Raw genomic sequence first — 11321 nt, 5'->3', positions numbered from 1 at the left:
CAAAAGGTAGTCAATGGCACCTATTATTAAACTTTGGAAAGAACAGACTCCGAATCAGCATGTAATGTTTCAATAGGCATGGAGAGAGTTGGAAGAGAAGAACTGGGAGCAGAATACACCAATGCAGTCAAAAGGTCATCGGCGAGAGGAACGGTGTGTGGCTATATTTGAAATAAAAACATAACGAGTTCAAGTGATGAAAAAGATTCTTCAGGCCATGTTCCTGATGGAAACAGGGCTTTGAGAACTCTGCTGTCAGAACCAATAGAATATACAGCACTCCACCTTACACGAGACTTATAATGTGTGTTATAATTTCTCTTTACTTTTACTACTCAATTCAGGACTGCATAAAAGCCCAGTAATCTCACAGTTTTAATCGTGTGAAGCATAATGAAACGTTAGACTATTGTGCCCGGAGGTTAATTAAAAGCATAACTTACACGCCATGCAAAAACAGACTTGCAGAAGTTGCAAAAGCAAGAAATAGAGCTATATTTTGCTATTTTAAGCCAAGAACTTCTCAAAACTCCAAAACAGGGAAAAGATCCATTCTAAGGTGGAAGATTTGTAATGTCACTCATTCCCTCGTTTACCCTCTCTAGGGACAACATGTTTATGATGATTTTCAGCTCTATGTCTTACTTATTCCTCAGATCAATGTTGGAAACAACATATAAAAATAGTAGGCCTATGAGCTGCTAACTGTAGGAATCTTGAGAAAAAATGACTTGAAGAGGATGCCAAAAGGAAAAAATCACTTAGGTTAAGAAAATCGACAAAATAATGTTCAGAGTGTCCAGACCTTAGCGAGTTCCACCCACTCTTGGTCAAAACCTCCATGGCAGAGATAGAATGGAACTACAGCGTCATTGATGTGGGAAATATGAACCCAAAAGGATGTTAGCAGACATTGGTTGAAGAAAATTTCAGAAGCGCACTTGAAGTGGATGAACTAGAAAGAAAAGAAAACAAATGAACCAATTCTTTATGAACTATAAACAGATCTTCCCTTACTCACCAATCAAGAGTTTTTCTTTGTTCCTCTCAGATATTGTAGTAAGGCCCTTAATCTAGGATTTGAAGACAGCTTTTTGATTTCATATCCTTCAAGATATGATTTTTGTTAAAGTATGTCCATGCAAGTGGCTGCCATTGTATTTAGACCATGACCCTGTTATAAGCCCATATTACTTCATTAAACATACAAGGCAATGACCTTACTGAGGAAACACTAGAAGATCCAATGTAAAATCAGTTTATAGAACTATCCCCACCAAAATCAAGCAACGCACCTAGAGCACTCAAAATTGCTCATTGATTGGGTGTAGACCATCTCAATCTGAAGCAAAGCAAAGCAAAATGAAACAGCACTACTAAATATTCAAGACAATCAAAACATAAATCAAATCACTAGAGTAGCAAAGATCCTAACTCCGAGTATGCTATGCCATCATATTTTTCTTCATATACCCTGATTACACATGAAGAGAGGCATTGGAAATAATAGTAACTAATACTAGTGTGAGAATAGTTGTAGGAGATACAAAAGAGTTTCTCATAATCGTGGGTTTACACAAGGGATCGGTGTTGACCCGTACTTATTTACCCTAGTTATGGATGAACTAACTAACAAAATACAAGATGCGGTCCCATGAGGTATGTTATTTGCTGATGATATTGTGCTAATTGATGAAAACGAGGGTATCAACCAAAGGATTGAACTATGGAGAAGCACTCTAGAGAGTAAGGATTTTAGGATAAGTAGAAGTAAGATTAAACATATGCACTCGAAATTTAGACAACATTAGAACAGTTAATTGAGGTGAAATTAGATGGGATTGTAGTGCCTAAATGCAAACAATCCAGATATATAGGCTTGTTGTTCCGAGAGAATGGAATGATAGATAAAAATGTTACACATAGAACCATAAAGACTAATACTTTCTTGTATATGAGCTCATAATCTTTGGCCAAGAAACCACAGGGAGAAAGTAGCAGCTTATGATTATGAAATCAGCAATAAAGACAATTCTTTCTTACATTTGAGCTGTAAGCAACCAAACAGAGAGCACAGCATTTTAGGGTCACAAAAAAAACTAATCTTTTTTTATATTTGAGCTGACAGTAGAAACCAAACGGATTAGACTTGTACAACCAGCCATAAATACTAATTGTTTCTAACATTTGGGCTCTTAATCTTGAGCTAAGAGAGCAAACGGAAAGTGCAGCAACCTTAGGATTGTAAGATCAGCGACAATACTAAACCTTTCTTAGGAAAGCGCTCAAAGAGTCGAACAACTCGAAGGGATAACCAAAGCTAAACTCCACAGTCGGTCCACCCAGTTACAATAACAACTATTCCTAATACTAAACTAGTCGGGGTCGGCGAGAACTAAGAAAAGCTCCAAGAAACAAAAACCCAGAAAACTTATAGCATTGAACTGGACATACAAACTGAAATCCGTTGCTAGTCAACCATAAGCTGAGTTGAAATTCAGAAATTATTTCTTACTTGATGAAGAAAAAAAGGAGTGATGTTGTTGATCCGATTGAAGTGGTTGCAGTTCCCCAGTATTGAGGAAAGTGTTGGATTGTGTTTATTCCTCTTGTAACTTCACTACTGAATTTTCCATCTTTTTCTTTTCCTTTTCTGATTAATTACTTTTTGAAAATATCTTCGTGAATTTAGAATAGGAAATAAATAACAAACGGTAAAGAGAATTTTTCCTTTGCTACCAAATTATAGAATAATTTTACTAACTTTTATGAATTTGTTGGTCGAGAATATATATTACAGACATACATTTGTTTCTTTACTACTCCACTATATAAACTATTTTACCAAATTTATTGTGATTGCTACTATTGGAGAAAAAATTAGCATAGCAATTGCAATGAAATAGTTCATTAGTAACATCTCAGTTTAGTTTGTATATATATTTAAAAAAATTGCACAACCAAATCACTTAAAGATAATTACAAGTAATGATCTATGGATTAGTAACTTAAATTAGGCATATTACTTGGTACAACATGCTCAAATATAATAGTAGTATAAAAATTCTTTACCTTGTCCTTATTTTCATATTAGTAATAGATATTTGATGGGATTAGAAATCTATTATTTACACTTAAAATCGGATAACAATTAAATTTGTAAGTAATTTTAAGAATATATGATTTTACTTGGCACAAACTGAAAAATATGAGGATTAAAGTTAAAAATTAACTATAAAGCAAAGCAAACCAACGCTACCTTGGCCCTCGAGCTAGGTCGCCCTCGAACCAACTGAGCATATTATTGAAAAGCAAGAACTGGACAACTGAATAAGAATGCTTAAGAAAATATTATAAACTGCTTTGATATGCGTTAATTCCCTTTTATAAAATTATTGGAACCCCCTTTATATAGTAGAGAAGTTCCACATATAATACAATTCTAAATATAGAAGGAAATCTCCTGATTGGCTAATCAACCGGTCTTATCTTGATACATGCCGAGATCTCCGCCACAATTCTCGTCCGGTCACGGATTTTTTGACTTTATGTTATTCGACTTAGCATGCTTATTTCGATCTCGAGATCTCTATCCTTCTTGGTCTCGACCTTAGTTGGTCTCGATCTCGATCCCTGAATCACGAGCTATGCAATATCTATTCATGTAACGATCAAACATAACTTGGGATCGAACCTCGGTTTGTCACTCCGGTCTCGATTAACCATACGAAATCGGGCAACCCCGATTTTTACTGTATCAGATAATCTCCTCGTTTTTTGGAGAGTAATGACAAGAAACGATTTGGGCCTTCGGCCATGAAATAATCATCGTGACATAAGCATCACAAGTGATTGAAACATGTTGTCGGTACAGTTTTCCAAGTATTTAATGTGTGTCAGTCGACGGTCGGCCACTACCAGTTTTGAACCGTCGTTGTGAAACTGATAAATAGCCCTCTTTCTTCATTATTTCAAACTTTCACTTTCAAATCTTTTCCATTCCAATCCCTATAGTTCTTTATCTTATTCAAAGCTTCTTATCTTCACGTCTTTGCGTTTTTTTGCTTGTTCTTCCTAAAACACCGAATATTTCAGTCTCCATTCTTTTTTGCCCACAAAAACTAAATGGCCAAAATATCTAAAATTGTTCCGCAGAAAGAGACTGCTTCCTCATCTCGGTCCGCCGGCGAGAAACCAGTGGTAGAGCCACGCCCTGAAGAACTTATTCCCGGGGTGTGTGTTATTAATTCCGACTTTAAGGTCTAGAAACCTTCATCGGTCATTGGTCGATGCGAGTCGATATCGAGATATATGTGCTCAATACCCAAAAACTTCCTTGACCAGGTGAAAAAAGATTGCAACTGGGGAGACAAATAGGTTGTGATACCGGCACCAGAAGAAGCGATTACCACCCACGTGGAAGGGTCCCTAAGTGTTTATAATTATCCTTTCACGCTGGGTCCCCTCGATCCAGTCATCGTAGACTTCTGCAAGAAATATTAGGTGACCCTCAGCCAAATTTACCCCTCTTTCTAGAGGATCGTGATACTGCTCTGTTTCTTCGTGAGAAAAATCGACGGGCTTCCTTTCACCCTTGATGACCTCATAAGATTATATAGTCCTCGACTTTATCAAGGTGGGTTGATAAAGCTTCAACGTCGGGCTACCAAGTCGCTCTTCTTGAGTATATATGAAGACAAAGATCGGGGATGGATGGGTCGGTTCGTTCGAGTGAAGACCACGGACCTAATCCCGGCTGAGAGCATGCATTTCCTGAGAAATGGAATATAAAATGTAAGTATGATTCCGTCTTTAATTTATGTTCGTTGTTTTTACTTCTTCTTCCTTTCTTATCAGTGTTTTTATCGATCCAGTCGTTGCTTGGATGTAGGGTGCAATTCCCCACCTCGAGAACTGGGTTAGGAGCCTGGTCTCGACGTCAACACATATCGAGCGCACATGGCATGATTTGTCAAAGGGTCGGTGGGAGGCTTGTACTCATTGTAAGCCTTCTTCCTGACTTACCAATTTGTCTATCGTTCAAACATTTTTTCAAAGATGAGTTTACTTACTTTCTCCTTTTGTAAGTCTCAGAAAGGACGCAACTATGAGACCCCCGTCCGGTGATGAAGAAGTTTCACCACCTATCTCGAAACCTGCAAAGGAGAATAAGAGAAAAAGGGCCTTGAACTCTGTGGGTCAAGAACCGAAGAAAAGAACAGCATGTAAACCCAAGGGGAACATAATCCCACTGACTACGGAGTCAGTCCAAAGGCTAAGGGAAGAAGAAGAAGAAGAAGAAGAAGATGTTGATGATGATTCTGGGCCGGTGGCCCGTGCGCGAGCTAGCACCAAGATTTAGAGAACTTCGGAATCGGTGGGAGTTAATATTGCTACGTCTAGGCTCGATGAGGTCGAGGAGGAGACTTCGGCCCAAGTCCCCGAGCCAAGAGGAACCAAAGATTCCTTGTCTCGGGGCAAAGAGACCATTGAAGAGGTGGTGGACGCTGGTGCAGAAACCGGGCTCGAGGCTCCCCAAGACGGAAGTGGCGCCCCAAAAGACCCACTTGGGGAAATAGAGATAGGGGATTCCCCCTCGTTTCCTTTATTTTTCGAGTCGATGATATGCGACGCTCAGGCCGTAGAGACTTGTTACGGGGAAGGAGCCCACGCAGAGGAAGATCCTTTCCGTGGTTATTTTATTGGGGTAGAAGGCGTCACCGGTCTGAGTGACTTAGAGGTTCCGAATAAGAGTTTGGGCGAGGCTTACTCCAGTTTTAAACTGACCAATCAGTTTTCGGCCCCTAGTACTGATCCTGGGTGCAAGCGAACAATCATTATCACGGTCCCGGAGGATGCCCGGGTTCTTGCTTCCCCCGTAGGGGTGGCTATCTACCTTCGACGTTTGGTCACGGAAGAAGACCAAGCCTAGATGGACGAGGTGGGAGCGCCTTGTCTTTTTATCGAAGCTCAACAAGCCCTGAACCGGGTAAGTTCATATTTTCTTTGTCAATTTTTAGACTTGTACTTTTTTCCCATTATGTAATTCCTTATTTCTATTTTTGTAGGTTTTTGTGCTTCATTGCGAGGCTTTCTTCTGATCCCGAGGGGAGCTAAGCCGGTACAAAGCCGAAATCCGAGGGCTTACTGAGGAGAGAGATGCCTTCAAGCTTCTCAGTGAACAGATATAAGGGGAAGCAAAAGGACTTCGGGCTGAGCTAGAAGCAGCTCAGAAAGAACAAGCTGATTTGGCCGAGCAAGTAAAAAAAATCTTTGAAGTTAATGACACTGACTCGGGCGCGGTGGCTAACAGTTCGGTCCCACAGGTCTAGCAAAAGTTTGATGTGATCGGACAGCTTCATGAGGAAGTGGTGCAGTGAAAGCGGAGGCCGATGCATAGAAGAAGAACATGGACTGTCTTGCCTCAAAAAATGAGGTTGCCCGAGCTCAACTGGCCTCGGCTGAGACCCAACTCTGAAGCCTGAAAGAGAAAGCCTTGGTACAAGCCAAGAAAATTGAGGAGTTCCAGTCTTGGTTGGGTTCAGCAACTTCCAATCGAGAGAGGCTGGTCACAGAACTTGCAGCGGCCAAATCGGAGGTCGAAACGGTCAAGGCTAATGCTGATGCAATGGTGGTCGTCTACTGGTCCGACACTGAAGTTGCTGAGGTTCGAGAAAAGGAGGTTGCCGAAGCTGCTCAGGCTCGAGCGAACTGGGTTGCCGAGCATGCCAAATGCCAGTCTCTAAGGGAAACTCTCGAAGAGATCCATGCTCATGGCTTTGATCTTACAGCAGAGATCGAGAATGCTAAAGAGCTTGAAGCTGAAGCGAGAGTATTGGCCTTTCCTGATGATGATGATTCTGGGAGTATGAGCGGATTTGAAAGAGGAGAAGGCCTCGATGTTGCTCCCAGAGAAGACTAAGTCCTTTAGGATTAGTATTTTTTGTGTTTCTTTTAAGACCATTTCAGTCTTTTGTAGAGAAATTTGATCGGGCCATGCTGCCCTTGTAAATGGTTTATATATATATATATATATATATATATATATATATATATATATATATATATATATAAAAAAACTTTCTTCCTTTCTGCCTTATACAATTATGAAGTTGTATTCTAAGGTCTGAGGTTTAGACAATTTGATTGAAACCGAACTAGTATAGCCCTTAGGCTTTACGATCGAGTGAGTGCTTGCTCGAACTCGAAGTAAGGTAAACCTTAGGTTTTTATTTGAGCGAGGATGGTCTCTCGAACTTAAAGCCAAAACAGCCCTTAGGCTTTTGTAAAAAGATTATTTATGGCTTTCTCCCCTTTTCATCTTGAAAAGTTTTTTTTTTATCATTTGTATTTGCAAAAATTGTAATGCCTTAGCATGAAATAAGGAATTGTTCGAGAGTTCGAACAATTTTGTACTCATTAGAGTTTTCGAGGCTTGATATTATCGAAACCTTTTATAATTTTGCCGGGGGTAGCCTTTGATAAGTAGGGATTTTAACCTATTATTTGCTCTTTTTTACTTGTGTTTTAGGCCAAAGATGCTTGAAGGTATTCCCATAAACTAATGAAATATACTTGCTTGCAGGAATTATTCAAAATGAGCCAAAGGAATCAAAATCAACTCACAAATGAGTCAAAAGTTGAACAAAAACCAAGGTTGGGTAAAGAACTCACTGGATAGAGAGATTGCCCAATCATTCCATCCACACTTGGGATGAGTTGGCCGAGAAGTTCATTGCCAAATTCTTCTCTCCGGGGCACATGGCTACACTAAAGGATGAAATTTTAGCTTTCAAACAAGAGCCTAATGAGCCATTGCATGATATTTGGGAAAGATATCGCACCATGGTCAAATAATGCCCGAACAATGAGATGACCGAGGCCATGATCCAACAGACCTTCTACAGGGGGATCAACATAACAAATCAGTGTGTGGTAAATCAACTCGCTGAGGGTAACTTCATGAACACGCCTTATTCCGAAGTTTGTGAAATCTTGGATGAGATGGCAGACACCTCTTCGACATGGCAAAGTAGAGCCAATGTTCCTCAGGGTGACCCAAATGTTATTTACCTACACAAGGAGCTACATGATCATGTGCAAGCTATTGCGGAGTTGACAACCACCATGAACCAATTGGCCAAGGCTCAGCTTCAATAGGTTCAAGGGTCGAAACAGGTGAATGATATGGAAGGGGTGAACATAATGGTAAATAAGAGACGACAACGAGGTCAACAAGTACAAAACCATCCAGAACAATTTGAGCAAAGTAATAGTGGGTATAATCAAGATGATTCATATGATAAGCAAGATGAATAGGTTCAACATGTCAACAATTATCAAGGTCAAAAAAGCAATGCTCCAAATCAACAACAATGGATATCACAAGAAAATCAAAGAAACTAGAACAACGAAGGCCACCAAGGAAATTAGAGTGGTGGCAACAACAATAATCAAAGCAATTGGGGTAATCAAGACAATTTGGGAGGAAATAATCAAGGTAATTGGGGTGGCAACAATCAAAGCAATTGGGGGAACAACAATAATCAAGGGGGTTGGAACAATAGCAATCAAGAAAATCGGGGAGCGGGCTTTTAGTGCCCCCCAGATGTATCAACAACCAAACAACCCACTTCCATATCCGTCGTAAGGTCCTAGTTCTTCCAATAGTGAAATCAGGGTATTCAAAACCAAACCAAACCGAAACCGAAAACCGAACCAAAACCGAAGCTTAATGGCTTATTGGTATCGAGTTAACGGTTTAATGGACGGGGAACAGATTAAAATTTTTTTATTAACGGTTTAACGGACGGGGAACAGATTAATTTTTTTTTATTAACGGCTTATCGGTTTGGGGGCGGATTATTCAATTTTCTTAACGGATAATCCGTTAACCTGTTAAATAAATATATATATATATATATATATTCCAGTACTCTATCTCTAAGTTCTAACGCCTAATTCCTAAATAATCAGAACCCTTACGTACTATGCATCAGAAGATCCCAGACTTGGCTTAGCTTAGCTTATTCTCCCACCCTACAACAAGATTGTTTAAGTTGATATCTATGGTTCACCTCTGCTTTTGTTTTTTAAAACTAATGCATGTTGTCTATGTTTAATAGAAGAACAGCAGTGTTGTGCCACATCTTTTTTCACTCTACAACACATGACACACTACATCATTCTTATGTAGGCGTTAACAGACATGTATGTCTGGACTCAATGTATAATTTACTATTCTGAATTTGTATGCTAGGCGGTCAGCAAATAATTAATACACGCAATATAGATTGAATTAGGCCGATAAACCGCCCGATAAGAGCTAAACTGATACCAATCCGCCTGATATCTTATCGGGTGGCTAGCGGATTAATACATTTAAAAGACGATAACCGTTAAGCCAAACCGTTAAGAGTAATTAACCGCCCAATCTGCCCGATAAGCAACCCTAGTGAAATGGGACGGATTGAAAACATGTTTAAGCAAATGATGGAGAAAAACATCAACTCAAATGCCCAATTAGCACTTCTATCCGCAACTTCAAGGTTCAACTTGGCCAAACTTCTCAAGTTTTAAATACTCACCCAAAAGGGGCACTATCTAATGATACAGTGGTGAATCCTAAAGGTGGGAATACGGGGCATGCAATGGCCATGACAACAAGAAGTGAGAGGGATGGAGTTGCTAGTACCTCAAACCAAAGAAGACATGTGGGTGATGATGTGTTGGTGCAAGATGATGATGAGATAAGCAATGATATTCAAGCTAATGAAGAAGCAAGGATTGATATTGATGAAAATGTGGAGGAGACGCAAGTAGAAGTGAACCCGTCTAGGGAGCACGTGACCGACATGCCGGAACCGGTAGTGCCAAAGGCTAAGGTACCAATGCCAAGGCCTCCTTCTCCATACCCTCAAAGACTTGCAAAGCAAAACAATGAGAATCAATTCAAGAAATTCATTGATATGATGAAAAGTTTGTCCATAAATGTGCCGTTGGTTGAAGCCTTAGAAAAAATGCTGGGATATGCTAAGTTCATAAAGGTTTTGGTAACAAAAAAGAGATCAACAAACTGTGAAATGATCAAAATGACACATCAAGTGAGTGCTATGGTGCACTCCATGGCTCCAAAGTTGGAAGACCCCAGTGCTTTCACAATCCTGTGCACAATAGGGAGTGCCAATTTCGCCAAAGCTTTATGTGATTTGGGGGCAAGCATTAACTTGATGCCCTATTCTGTGTTCAAAATGTCGGGGATTGGGTAACCAAGACCCACATCCATGAGGTTGCAAATGGCGGATCAGACAATGAAAAGGCCATTGGGGATAATTGATGATGTGTTAGTTAGGGTCGACAAGTTCATCATTCCCGCAGATTTTGTGATACTTCACTGTGAGGTTGACTATAAGGTGTCAATCATTATGGGGAGACCTTTCTTTGCTATATAGAAGGCCTTAGTTGATGTGGAAGCTGGAGAGCTCACCTTCCGGGTGGGCGATGAAAAAGCGGTGTTCCGTGTTTGTAAATCAATGAGGCAGTCAAATAGCAACGAAGTGTGTTCGTTTGTGGATCTTGTGACCGAAGTAATTGTTGATGACACAAGTGTCATGATAAATATGGAAGATACCTTGGAAATTGTGTTGTTGAATCATGGTGAGGACGAGAAGGAAGGCTTTGTATAATGTGCCAATGCTTTGCAAGGAATGGGATCATATACTTATAAGCCTCGAAAACTTTCCTTGGATCTCGAAAACCGGAAGACTCCACCAACAAACCCCTCAATCGAGGAGCCTCCCACCTTGGAGTTAAAGCCTTGTCCTTCACATATCAGGTATGAGTTTCTAGACCCTTGTTCCACTTTACATGTTATTCTTTCCTCGTTCTTAACTAATGTGCAGGTAGATGCCATCCTTGCAGTGCTTCAAATGAGGAAGAAAGCAATAGGTTGGACATTGGCGGATATTTGGGGTATAAGCCCCGCCTTTTGCATGCATAAAATCATTTTGGAGGAGGATGCCAAACCCTCCATGGAACATCAAAGACGATTGAATGAGGTCATGCAAGAGGTAATAAAGAAAGAGATCATCAAGTGGTTGGATGTTGGGGTGGTTTACCCTATTTTCGATAGTTCATGGACCTTGCCGGTGCAATGTGTCCCAAAGAAAGGGGCATGGTTGTGATAACAAATGACAAAAATAAATTTATGCCCACAAAAACTGTCACCGGGTGGAGAGTGAGCATGGATTATAGAAAGGTCAACAAAGTTACGTGGAAAGACCATTTTCCGCTTCCATTTCTTGATCAAATGTTGGATGAGT

The sequence above is a fragment of the Nicotiana tabacum genome, chromosome 20, assembly GCF_000715075.1.
Source record: "Nicotiana tabacum cultivar K326 chromosome 20, ASM71507v2, whole genome shotgun sequence".
In the NCBI taxonomy this organism is placed as follows: Eukaryota; Viridiplantae; Streptophyta; class Magnoliopsida; order Solanales; family Solanaceae; genus Nicotiana; species Nicotiana tabacum.
This window is presented reverse-complemented; position numbering follows the sequence as displayed.